The following is a 13,467-nucleotide window of genomic DNA, read 5'->3' as shown; positions in this document are numbered from 1 at the left end:
AAAGGTCCAGTGTGTAACATGTTTAGTTGTTCATTATCAAAATCTGTGTTGCCCGTTCACAATCTTGTCCTTTTTCATGAATATTTACCTCCACCATCAATTCCAAGCATTTCTATTGGCTTGGAATTTTACATTGCGTTTGCATGAACTGGGGCTAGGCGCTCCATATTCATGCTCCATCTAGAAATACATAAGCCGGTAGGGACATACAGGACACACTGCTCCACCTTTGTGTGTGTGTGTGTCCCTTGTGTGTGTTTTTGTGTGTGTGTGTGTGTGGGTGTGTGTGTGTGTGGTGTGTGTGTGTGTGTGTGTGTGTGTGTGTCCCTGTGTTGGTGTGGTGTGTGTGTGTGTGTGTGTGTGTGTGTGTGTGTGTGTGTGTGTGTGTGTGTGTGTAAGGGACATACAGGACATACTGCTCCCTTCTTGTCTGTGTGTGTTGTGTGTGTGTGTGTGTGTGTGTGTGTGTGTGTGTGTGTGTGTTGTGTGTGTGTGTGTGTGTGTGTAAGGGACATACAGGACATACTGCTCCACTTTTTTGTGTGTAAGGAACATACAGGACATACTGCTCCACCTTTGTGTGTGTGTGTGTGTGTGTGTGTGTGTGTGTGTGTGTGTGTGTGTGTGTGTGTGTGTGTGTGTGTGTGTGTGTGACATTTATATTATTCTTTTCTGTGTGTGTAAGGGAACATACAGGACATACTGCTCCACCTTGTGTGTGTGTTGTGTGTGTGTGTGTGTGTGTGTGTGTGTGTCTCTGTGTGTGTGTGTGTGTGTGTGTGTGTGTGTGTGTGTGTGTGTGTGTGTGTGTGTGTGTGTGTGTGTGTAAGGGACATACAGGACATACTGCTCCGCCTTTCCACGTTTTCTCTGTCACATGATAAACTCCCAGCGCTGCTAAGCGCTGCTAATGGGTATTGTAGCTTCCGGCCCGGTGGCGAGTTTGAAGAAGGAAACATGGAGGACCACACAAATTCAAAATCCAAATTTCAGGAACAGGAGTCTTCTTCTTCTTTTCTTCACCCAGAAAAGAAAAAGGAGATTGAAAAGAGCAAGAGACCGGCTTTTTGAAGCATGAAAGGCTACCGTAGCTGTAATACCTACTCCTGAACTGCGTGGTGAGAGAGAGTTGATTGCAATATATGATCTCAACGCTAGATGGGAGAAACTCCCACACATTGGATCTTTAAGTTAGGGTGTAAAGTCACTTAATGATACTTTGAAACTTGTTAGTTTGATACTAAAGTCGTGTCGATGTTTTGGTTGCACCACGGCGACGCAACGTTCATCTTAGTTACACTGCCGTAAAGTCCACACTGACCGTTCTCTCTTCCAGGACCTTTCAGGTCAGTCTGCTGTCGTCCACTTCAATCCATCGGACAGCAGCGCTGCAAAGTAACTGACTACATTTACTCATGTACTTTAGTTCAGTTTGGAGGTACTTGTACTTTACTTTTCCATGTTATGCTGCTTCTCAAAATACTTTCATTTAAAGCTATATTGCGTAGTTTCTGTCGCCCCCGTGAGGAATTCTAAGTAACGCCAACAAAACTGTCGGTACGCCCACATGATACAAGCCTTCTGTGACGAAGCACCACCAGTCTTAATTAGCTTTGTAGCAACTCATTTGGAAATGGATTGAATGTAACGGACGCTCATTAATATCAAAAAGTTACGCACTAAAGCTTTTTATTTATTTATTTATTTAACCTTTATTTAACCAGGTAGGCCGTTGAGAACAGGTTCTCATTTGCAACGGCGACCTGGCCAAGAATAAAGCATAAGCGTGCAAGACAACAAATAGTTTTACATTCAGTACAGAACAAGAACACAGAATACAATATGCTACATAAAGTGCAGAATAAGAAGACATTACTAATGCCGGCATGTAGTGAGGTGCAAGTAAGTCGATGGATGTGCAATACATGAACAGAGAGTCTATATCACTGCCAAATCCAGCCCCTCGCAGATTATGATCTGGCCCGCATATCAATTTAGGTTCACAATACATTTTGGCCCTCCTAGTTGTGCGCCAAACCAAAAACATGGGAAACTGTTTTTCAACTTGCAATTACATGACACTCAATGCAGAATTTGGCAAATTTGCTGACTTTGAGACTCAGAAATTCCCCCAGAACCAGAAGCTGAGAGTTTAATATTCAGGCTGTGGAAGAGTTTGTTGTGAATCAGCTGTGTGGTAGTCTACTTAGGAAATGTAATCAGTGTTTAGCCTGATTTGCTAAATTCTGGGATGGCTTTGAAACTTTTTTGCAAATTTTTTCAAGGCTTTATGTGGACAAGATTGTGAGTGAGAAGACTATATGAGACACGCAATAATTGACTCAAAGATATTGGACTTTTTCGATGAAATAAAAGCACGTCAATAAACTCTCCATGTCTGGCCCTTGATATGAGTCTTATTGTCCAGTGTGGCCCTCTGGGAAACTGAGTTTGACACCCCTGGTGTAAAGAGTCAATAAACAGTAAGTAGATGTGCAAAAATTGTGTGACAACAAAGGTGGGAAGAAATAACAGTTGAGCATACTAGGGCAGGTTAATAGTGCAAATTAGCGTAAACAGATATGATGCAGTGCAGGTGAAGATGTGCATCTGTGCTACTATGCAATGGGGCATAACAGAGATATTGGAATAACGGTATGCAAAAACAGTAGATGAAAGACGGGGAACAGTTAGCACGTACAGTGACCAGACAGGAGCACAGACTGACGTGCTTTGAAGGCAGTTAGTGGGATAAGGGTTTTGAGTTTCAGGGTTTTTTTGTAGTTCATTCCAGTCATTTGCAGCTGAGAAGTGGAAGGAGTGAGTGGCGGCCAAAGGAGGTGTGGGCATTTTGGAGTGACCAAGGAGATGTAACTGCTTGAGCGAAGGTTGCGGGTGGGTAAAGCTATAGTGACCAGTGAGCAAAGGTACACCGGGGCTTTGCCTAGCAAGGACTTGTAAATGAGTTGGTACCAGTGAGTTAGGCAAAGAGTGTGTAACGAGTCCAACTAATGCTTAGAGGTTGCAGTGGCGGGTGTTATAGGGGGCTCTGGTCACAAAAAGTATGGCACTGTGGTAGACAACGTCCTGTTTTTTTCGGGAGAGAGTTTGAGGCAGTTCTGTAAATTACATCAAATCTAGAATTGGTAAAATTGTCATTTTCACCATGAAGCCATTTTAAACTCTTCTCCTCCTGGTAGTTTGGTGACAAGGGCTGTGGTTTTTCCACCTAGGCCAAGATCTCTTTGTCTGTGTCCACATGTGCCACATGTGTGTCTTCTCTCCAGAGGTCAGTTTAATCTGAGGCCTTTTGCTTAAAATCCGGTTTCACACCACTGATGGTCCCAACATTTGAAAATCCCACTACAGGCTGTAGGTGGTGCCAGAGGAGCTGGATTTTTTGTAGTTCTACTGGAACATAGGGTCAGTTTCAGCAAATATGACAGAAATTTAGTTTTATAAGTCCTACCTACTGCACCTTTAATTTATATAGTTTTTCTTTTGAGTTATTTTCTAATTATAGGCCAACATATTTCCCTGTGCAATGGCTGAAAAACCTGCTGCTGTAACAAAAAAATATCCTCTATCATCTATCTATCAACTGATCGATCAACCAACCTATGAGTTTATTTTGCTGTACTTTTATGCAAGTAGAGGTTGAGAGTTTACAAGTACTTCTGCCTGGATAATCTGCTTCTGTAACATAAGAATATCTCTAATATCTATCGAAGGTTTAGAGTTTATGAGCACTTTTTTAGATTTTTTGATACTTTAAGTTTATTTTGCTGTACTTTTACGTAAGTAAAGGTTTGGAGTTGGTTATTATTTCAAAATGATGTCATGGTGTTACTTCCTTTTCTTAGCACAAGTTGATGGACCTTCTGTTGTGACCTTTGACCTCCAGGGGAAAAGACACACACACACAGACACACACAAACAGACACTCTCACACACACACACACACACACAGACACACACACACACACTGAGACAGACTCACACACACACACACACACGCATGCACACACACACACAAACACACACAGACAGACCCACACACACACACACACACACACACACACACACACACGCAGACAGACACAGACACACACACACACACACACACACACACACACACACAGACACACACAGACACACACACAGAAACTAACACACACACATAGAGACACACACACACACACACACACACACAGGGATCATTGGAGAAAGACAGAATAACAATTAAAGTCTTGATCATTTAACCCCCCTTGTTTCTGCTGCGTGTACCACAAGGTGAGTGGCATTCAGGTGACAATGGGACAAACAGACGCTGTTTGCTGCTGATCTGCAAGCGACCCGGACAGAGAGAGAGAGAGAGAGAGAGAGAGAGAGAGAGAGAAAGAGAGAGAGAAAGAGAGAGAGAGAGAGCGGCGAGGTGGAGAGAGAAACAACGCTGTCATTCTGGGCGACAAAAGCTCCGTTGTTAAAGCTCCAACACGCTGATTCACCGGAGTGACAGCGACTCAGCTGACAGAGGGAGCGCTTGTTTAACAACACGCAATCGGTCCCAACGGGGTCCTCTGTAACTGTAGAGCCAACACACACACACACACACACACACACACACACAGTTTGTGCATTGTCTCATCTAAACCACAATGGTACAACAGTGTGTCTTGACATAAAATATTCCACAGTGTGCGTGCATGTGTGGGCTTTTCAGGCAGGGAGCAAAGTTTGTGTCCTGGAAGAAGTTAAGGAGAAAACACAAGACTTTCACCCAGGAAACAGGTGTTCATGTCCTGAAGAAGTTAAGGAGAAAACACAAGACTTTCACCCAGGAAACAGGTGTTCATGTCCTGGAAGAAGTTAAGGAGAAAACACAAGACTTTCACCCAGGAAACAGGTGTTCATGTCCTGAAGAAGTTAAGGAGAAAACACAAGACTTTCACCCAGGAAACAGGTGTTCATGTCCGGAAGAAGTTAAGGAGAAAACACAAGACTTTCACCCAGGAAACAGGTGTTCATGTCCTGAAGAAGTTAAGGAGAAAACACAAGACTTTCACCCAGGAAACAGGTGTTCATGTCCTGAAGAAGTTAAGGAGAAAACACAAGACTTTCACCCAGGAAACAGGTGTTCATGTCCTGGAAGAAGTTAAGGAGAAAACACAAGACTTTCACCCAGGAAACAGGTGTTCATGTCCTGGAAGAAGTTAAGGAGAAAACACAAGACTTTCACCCAGGAAACAGGTGTTCATGTCCCGAAGAAGTTAAGGAGAAAACACAAGACTATCACCCAGGAAACAGGTGTTCATGTCCTGAAGAAGTTAAGGAGAAAACACAAGACTTTCACCCAGGAAACAGGTGTTCATGTCCTGAAGAAGTTAAGGAGAAAACACAAGACTTTCACCCAGGAAACAGGTGTTCATGTCCTGGAAGAAGTTAAGAAAAAAACACAAGACTTTCACCCAGGAAACAGGTGTTCATGTCCTGGAAGAAGTTAAGGAGAAAACACAAGACTTTCACCCAGGAAACAGGTGTTCATGTCCCAAAGAAGTTAAGGAGAAAACACAAGACTATCACCCAGGAAACAGGTGTTCATGTCCTGGAAGAAGTTAAGGAGAAAACACAAGACTTTCACCCAGGAAACAGGTGTTCATGTCCTGAAGAAGTTAAGGAGAAAACACAAGACTATCACCCAGGAAACAGGTGTTCATGTCCTGAAGAAGTTAAGGAGAAAACACAAGACTTTCACCCAGGAAACAGGTGATCATGTCCTGAAGTTAAGGAGAAAACACAAGACTTTCACCCAGGAAACAGGTGTTCATGTCCTGGAAGAAGTTAAGGAGAAAACACAAGACTTTCACCCAGGAAACAGGTGTTCATGTCCTGGAAGAAGTTAAGAAGAAAACACAAGACTTTCACCCAGGAAACAGGTGTTCATGTCCTGGAAGAAGTTAAGGAGAAAACACAAGACTATCACCCAGGAAACAGGTGTTCATATCCTGAAGAAGTTAAGGAGAAAACACAAGACTTTCACCCAGGAAACAGGTGTTCATGTCCCTGAAGAAGTTAAGGAGAAAACACAAGACTTTCACCCAGGAAACAGGTGTTCATGTCCTGAAGAAGTTAAGGAGAAAACACAAGACTTTCACCCAGGAAACAGGTGTTCATGTCCTGGAAGAAGTTAAGGAGAAAACACAAGACTTTCACCCAGGAAACAGGTGTTCATGTCCTGAAGAAGTTAAGGAGAAAACACAAGACTTTCACCCAGGAAACAGGTGTTCATGTCCTGGAAGAAGTTAAGGAGAAAACCCAAGACTTTCACCCAGGAAACAGGTGGTCATGTCCTGAAGAAGTTAAGGAGAAAACACAAGACTTTCACCCAGGAAACAGGTGTTCATGTCCTGAAGAAGTTAAGGAGAAAACACAAGACTTTCACCCAGGAAACAGGTGTTCATGTCCTGAAGAAGTTAAGGAGAAAACACAAGACTTTCACCCAGGAAACAGGTGTTCATGTCCTGGAAGAAGTTAAGGAGAACACACAAGACTTTCACCCAGGAAACAGGTGTTCATGTCCTGGAAGAAGTTAAGGAGAAAACACAAGACTTTCACCCAGGAAACAGGTGTTCATGTCCCGAAGAAGTTAAGGAGAAAACACAAGACTATCACCCAGGAAACAGGTGTTCATGTCCTGAAGAAGTTAAGGAGAAAACACAAGACTTTCACCCAGGAAACAGGTGTTCATGTCCTGGAAGAAGTTAAGGAGAAAACACAAGACTTTCACCCAGGAAACAGGTGTTCATGTCCTGGAAGAAGTTAAGGAGAAAACACAAGACTTTCACCCAGGAAACAGGTGTTCATGTCCCGAAGAAGTTAAGGAGAAAACACAAGACTATCACCCAGGAAACAGGTGTTCATGTCCTGGAAGAAGTTAAGGAGAAAACACAAGACTTTCACCCAGGAAACAGGTGTTCATGTCCCGAAAAGTTAAGGAGAAAACACAAGACTATCACCCAGGAAACAGGTGTTCATGTCCTGAAGAAGTTAAGGAGAAAACACAAGACTTTCACCCAGGAAACAGGTGATCATGTCCTGAAGTTAAGGAGAAAACACAAGACTTTCACCCAGGAAACAGGTGTTCATGTCCTGGAAGAAGTTAAGGAGAAAACACAAGACTTTCACCCAGGAAACAGGTGTTCATGTCCTGGAAGAAGTTAAGAAGAAAACACAAGACTTTCACCCAGGAAACAGGTGTTCATGTCCTGGAAGAAGTTAAGGAGAAAACACAAGACTATCACCCAGGAAACAGGTGTTCATATCCTGAAGAAGTTAAGGAGAAAACACAATACTTTCACCCAGGAAACAGGTGTTCATGTCCCTGAAGAAGTTAAGGAGAAAACACAAGACTTTCACCCAGGAAACAGGTGTTCATGTCCTGAAGAAGTTAAGGAGAAAACACAAGACTTTCACCCAGGAAACAGGTGTTCATGTCCTGGAAGAAGTTAAGGAGAAAACACAAGACTTTCACCAGGAAACAGGTGTTCATGTCCTGAAGAAGTTAAGGAGAAAACACAAGACTTTCACCCAGGAAACAGGTGTTCATGTCCTGGAAGAAGTTAAGGAGAAAACACAAGACTTTCACCCAGGAAACAGGTGTTCATGTCCTGAAGACGTTAAGGAGAAAACACAAGACTTTCACCCAGGAAACAGGTGTTCATGTCCTGGAAGAAGTTAAGGAGAAAACACAAGACTTTCACCCAGGAAACAGGTGTTCATGTCCTGGAAGAAGTTAAGGAGAAAACACAAGACTTTCACCCAGGAAACAGGTGTTCATGTCCCCGAAGAAGTTAAGGAGAAAACACAAGACTATCACCCAGGAAACAGGTGTTCATGTCCTGGAAGAAGTTAAGGAGAAAACACAAGACTTTCACCCAGGAAACAGGTGTTCATGTCCCCGAAGAAGTTAAGGAGAAAACACAAGACTATCACCCAGGAAACAGGTGTTCATGTCCTGAAGAAGTTAAGGAGAAAACACAAGACTTTCACCCAGGAAACAGGTGATCATGTCCTGAAGTTAAGGAGAAAACACAAGACTTTCACCCAGGAAACAGGTGTTCATGTCCTGGAAGAAGTTTAAGGAGAAAACACAAGACTTTCACCCAGGAAACAGGTGTTCATGTCCTGGAAGAAGTTAAGAAGAAAACACAAGACTTTCACCCAGGAAACAGGTGTTCATGTCCTGGAAGAAGTTAAGGAGAAAACACAAGACTATCACCCAGGAAACAGGTGTTCATATCCTGAAGAAGTTAAGGAGAAAACACAATACTTTCACCCAGGAAACAGGTGTTCATGTCCCTGAAGAAGTTAAGGAGAAAACACAAGACTTTCACCCAGGAAACAGGTGTTCATGTCCTGAAGAAGTTAAGGAGAAAACACAAGACTTTCACCCAGGAAACAGGTGTTCATGTCCTGGAAGAAGTTAAGGAGAAAACACAAGACTTTCACTCAGGAAACAGGTGTTCATGTCCTGAAGAAGTTAAGGAGAAAACACAAGACTTTCACCCAGGAAACAGGTGTTCATGTCCTGGAAGAAGTTAAGGAGAAAACACAAGACTTTCACTCAGGAAACAGGTGTTCATGTCCTGAAGACGTTAAGGAGAAAACACAAGACTTTCACCCAGGAAACAGGTGTTCATGTCCTGAAGAAGTTAAAGTGATGGTTCGGAGTAATTTCACCCTAGGGTCCTTTGCACCATGATCTCGAGCCAAACACCCCCCCAGAAGCTTTTTTCACCTGGGTCTAACATTGGGAGCGTTAGCGTAGCGTAGCATTATCAGCTGAATAGCTTAGCGCAGAGGCTAATGGATCCGAAGTGTCTCTTAACATTACCCCACTAATAATGCCCGAAATGATACCAAAGGTCTACACTAGTATATATAGGTTATGCTCTCATAAAACGATGGATTGTAAAGTTTGTAAGTACACCAGAAGTTTATGTAAATAACACTTGCCTGCTGGCTTCTGCTCTCTGCTGCTGCTGTTACTACCGGGCAGTAAGAGTGCTTAGGGACATCTACAAATTACAACACCGAAAAGAGATGCAACAAAAATATTTATTAATTTAATGATTAAATAAGGTAATGTCTCCAAACTTACCTCAATTATTACTTGTCTCCTGCTAGTTATACTACAGCACTTACTTTAAAAAATAAGTTAAATTAAAAAATATTTTTGTTGCATCTCTTTTCGGTGTTGTAATTTGTAGATGTCCCTAAGCACTCGTCTTACAGCAGCAACAACAACAGCAGAGAGCAGAAGCCAGCAGGCAAGTGTTATTTACATAAACTTCTGGTGTACTTACAAACTTTACAATCCATCGTTTTATGAGTGCATAACCTATATATACTACTGTAGACCTTTGGTATCATTTCGGGCATTATTAGTGGGGTAATGTTAAGAGACACTTCGGATCCATTAGCCTCTGCGCTAAGCTATTCAGCGGCTAACGCTACTCTACGCTAACTCTCCCAATGTTAGACCCAGGTGAAAAAAGCTTCTGGGGGGGTGTTTGGCTCGAGGTCATGGTGCAAAGGACCCTAGGGTGAAATTACTCCGAACCATCACTTTAAGTAGAAAACACAAGACTTTCACCCAGGAAACAGGTGTTCATGTCCTGGAAGAAGTTAAGGAGAAAACACAAGACTTTCACCCAGGAAACAGGTGTTCATGTCCTGGAAGAAGTTAAGGAGAAAACACAAGACTTTCACCCAGGAAACAGGTGTTTGTGTCCTGAAGAAGTTAAGGAGAAAACACAAGACTTTCACCCAGGAAACAGGTGTTCATGTCCTGAAGAAGTTAAGGAGAAAACACAAGACTTTCACCCAGGAAACAGGTGTTCATGTCCTGGAAGAAGTTAAGGAGAAAACACAAGACTTTCACCCAGGAAACAGGTGTTCATGTCCTGGAAGAAGTTAAGGAGAAAACACAAGACTTTCACCCAGGAAACAGGTGTTCATGTCCTGGAAGAAGTTAAGGAGAAAACACAAGACTTTCACCCAGGAAACAGGTGTTCATGTCCTGGAAGAAGTTAAGGAGAAAACACAAGACTTTCACCCAGGAAACAGGTGTTCATGTCCTGGAAGAAGTTAAGGAGAAAACACAAGACTTTCACCCAGGAAACAGGTGTTCATGTGTGCACGCGTGTGTGTGCGTGCACACACACACACATACACACACACACACACACATACTTGTGAGAACTTTTTGAGTTTTAGTCTTTGAGAGTCTGGACATTTTTGGAAAGGTGATTTGCATGAATAAGGGCTGGATTATCTTAATTTGTGCAGGCCTACTGATCCATATTGTATAGTTGTGGCGAGTATGTTGGTTGTTGTTTGGGTGGAAAAGGGAAGCTCTCTCCACTAGGGGAACTCAGTTTGAATCCCAGACCAGCCAGATGCTGTTCCACTGCCCCCGAGGGAGGTCACAAGGACCAAAGGTTAGCAGCAGGGTCTGCTGGTAGGTTAGTGGGTAGGGAATTGCACTTGACACACCCAAGTTTATATATATATACTCACTTTCAACTGCTTTTATATTCTGAGCAAACTTAACATATGCAAATATTTGTATGAACATTAAAATATTTAATGTTCATAAGACATAAACTTAACAATTTTCACAGTAGGGACATTGCAATGTATTGCCACCTGGCCACTTCTGTGGTCCTCATGCCTCCTTGCATCATGCCTAATGCACGTTCACACAGATTAGCAGGGACCCTGGGCCGCTTTCTTTTGGTGTTTTTCAGAGTCAGTAGAAAGGTGTCTTTACTTTCCTCATTTTCTTTTAACTGTGACCTTAACTGCACACCGCCTGCAAGCTGTTACTGTCTTTTCCACCGATCAACAGGTGCATGTTCATTAATGGTTTGTGGTTCATTGAACAAGCATGGAAAACATGGTTTAAACCCTTTATAATGAAGTTATTTCGATTTTTACAAAGGTATCTTTAAAATACACTGTCCTGAAAAAGGGGCGTTTCTTTTTTTAATGAGTTTATATATAAATTTAAAAAAAAATTGGTGACCCTAAGTGAGCCTCCAGACCTGCTGCAGCTCAGATGCTGCGTGTCAAACACGGAGAGCAGGATTTATTTCTCGGTCCATCTGCATCACCACCTGCAGCGCGTGTGTGTGTGGACTCGGCCCCAGCGCTGCTGCCCGACGCCGTGATGTGATTACTGCTCATGTCATGTCAGTTTTCATCCCGAGCTGGACAACATGCTCATAATTAATCTTGGCGTAAATCTGGACTTTGGCAGCCTGAGAGCCTGTCACACACACACACACACACACGAATACACACACACACACACACACACACACACACACACACACAGCATGTTTTCAGACACTCATCATAAGCATAATGCGGCCAGTCTGGCTCTTACTTACATCACACAACATCACATTTACTGAAAACATTAAATAAGAGGGGTGGGTTTAGGGATGCACCAAATCCAGATTTTGGGGGTTTTCTGCTGAATCCTGAACCCCCTGGTTGAGATTGTGCTGACTCCTCCTCCCATCCTCAGTCCATGAACCCAGTAAACACATGAATGAAGTAAACAGGGACTGTCCTTCCTTTGCCGTAGCTGAAGTTGCTGCATTCTGGCTGCTGTCTGGAGATTCCTTCATGAACAACTCGTATTCTTTCGGATGTTTCAGACCAGATGTTGTAACAGCGGCCATGTTGTGTATAGTTTAGGGTCCTCGCCACCACCAGACCAATCAGCATTGAACAGATTGAACATGTAGCTGGACTTGAATGGTCTTCTTTTGACTGAAAGTTCTGCCAAACAACTTGTTCAGCTCACCAGATCCATGTCCACTTTCTCACAGCCTGCTGCATTGAACGCTCCACCTACGTAAACACCTTCCCTTAATCAACGGCGCCGTCACTACGGCCCAATATTCGGTCAAATCCGAAGTGCATCCCTACTGAAAACATAAAAAAAAAATAGTTTGCACTCAAATTTAATTAACAAAGAGATAAAAGACCACACAAAGTCACAAAAATACCACAAAGAGACATAAAGTATCTGCAAAGAGACATAAATAAGACCAAAAAAGACCTTTCGCAGTTTGTCGTAGGTTTGTCGTAGTATCACTTAGTTTAGAGCGAAACTGCTCAGTGAATATCTCTCGTCCCACACAATATACACACATGTAATATTACACACACACACACACACACACACACACACACAGTGTAAACATTCCACCGCAAATAGCCAAACATATTTCTGTAAACACAGATTGTTGTGTGATAATATGAGTCCAGTGTCAGTCGGCATCTCTGTGTTTCTGAGTTGTTTTGGCTGCGTTGGCGATTATTAATGCACGTTTTGACATCATATCTGGGGGATAATGTCAGTAAACGTATCCCGTGGGACTGCAGCAGCCGTATCGGGTTGATCCGGGTCCTGTGCGAATAGGTCTTCAGTCAGATTATAGCCAGCGTTATCTTGAGTATGGCGTGAGAGCAGAGCAGACCTCTCCTTCTCTTCTTTAACACGACCACGAGCCCGAGCCGAGGTCATTCATTAAACATGACCGTCTAAAAATAAAGGCCTCCTCCACCTCTCTCTCTCTTTAATCTGGGCCAGAGCTTTCGGGTGGTTTGCATCAGCACACCAGAGACAAAGAGAGACAAAGAGAGGAGGCTTCACACAGCGAGGAAGAGGAGGAGCACGCTGTTTCATCTTCATCGGGACCAAAGGATGGAGATGTGCTGACCTCTGACCTTTCTTAATACAAGGACTAACTGATCCAAGAACAGTTGTTGTTTTTTCCCAAAAGCCATAACCACTTTGAACTCACACATGTACCGACTTCACAGTCTAACCCCTCCCAACCCCTGGACTTTCTTCTACTCACCTACTGTGCAATATTTAATATTTAATACTATTGATAATACTGTGCAATTCCATTACTGTGCAATATCTGTATACTGTGCAATATCATTACTCTCATGTCCAATGTCTATTACTCATTGAATATGATCACCACTATTGGGCAACATTAAAATAATGTGCAATAACCCACACTGCATATCACACTGTATATAAAACCATTTATATATATATACATATACATATATATATATATATATAAATATATATATATATATATGTATATATATATATATATATATATATATATATATATATATATATATATACAGTACAGGCCAAAAGTTTGGACACACCTTCTCATTCAATGTGTTTCCTTTTATTTTCACATTGTAGATTCTCACTGAACGCATCAAAACTATGAATGAACACATATGGAATTATGTACTTAACAAAAAAGTGTGAAATAACTGAAAACATGTCTTATATTTTAGATTCTTCAAAGTAGCCACCCTTTGCTTTTTTGATAACTCTGCAAACCCTTGGTGTTC

The sequence above is a fragment of the Perca fluviatilis genome, chromosome 11 (genome assembly GCF_010015445.1).
Source record: "Perca fluviatilis chromosome 11, GENO_Pfluv_1.0, whole genome shotgun sequence".
In the NCBI taxonomy this organism is placed as follows: domain Eukaryota; kingdom Metazoa; phylum Chordata; class Actinopteri; order Perciformes; family Percidae; genus Perca; species Perca fluviatilis.
This window is presented reverse-complemented; position numbering follows the sequence as displayed.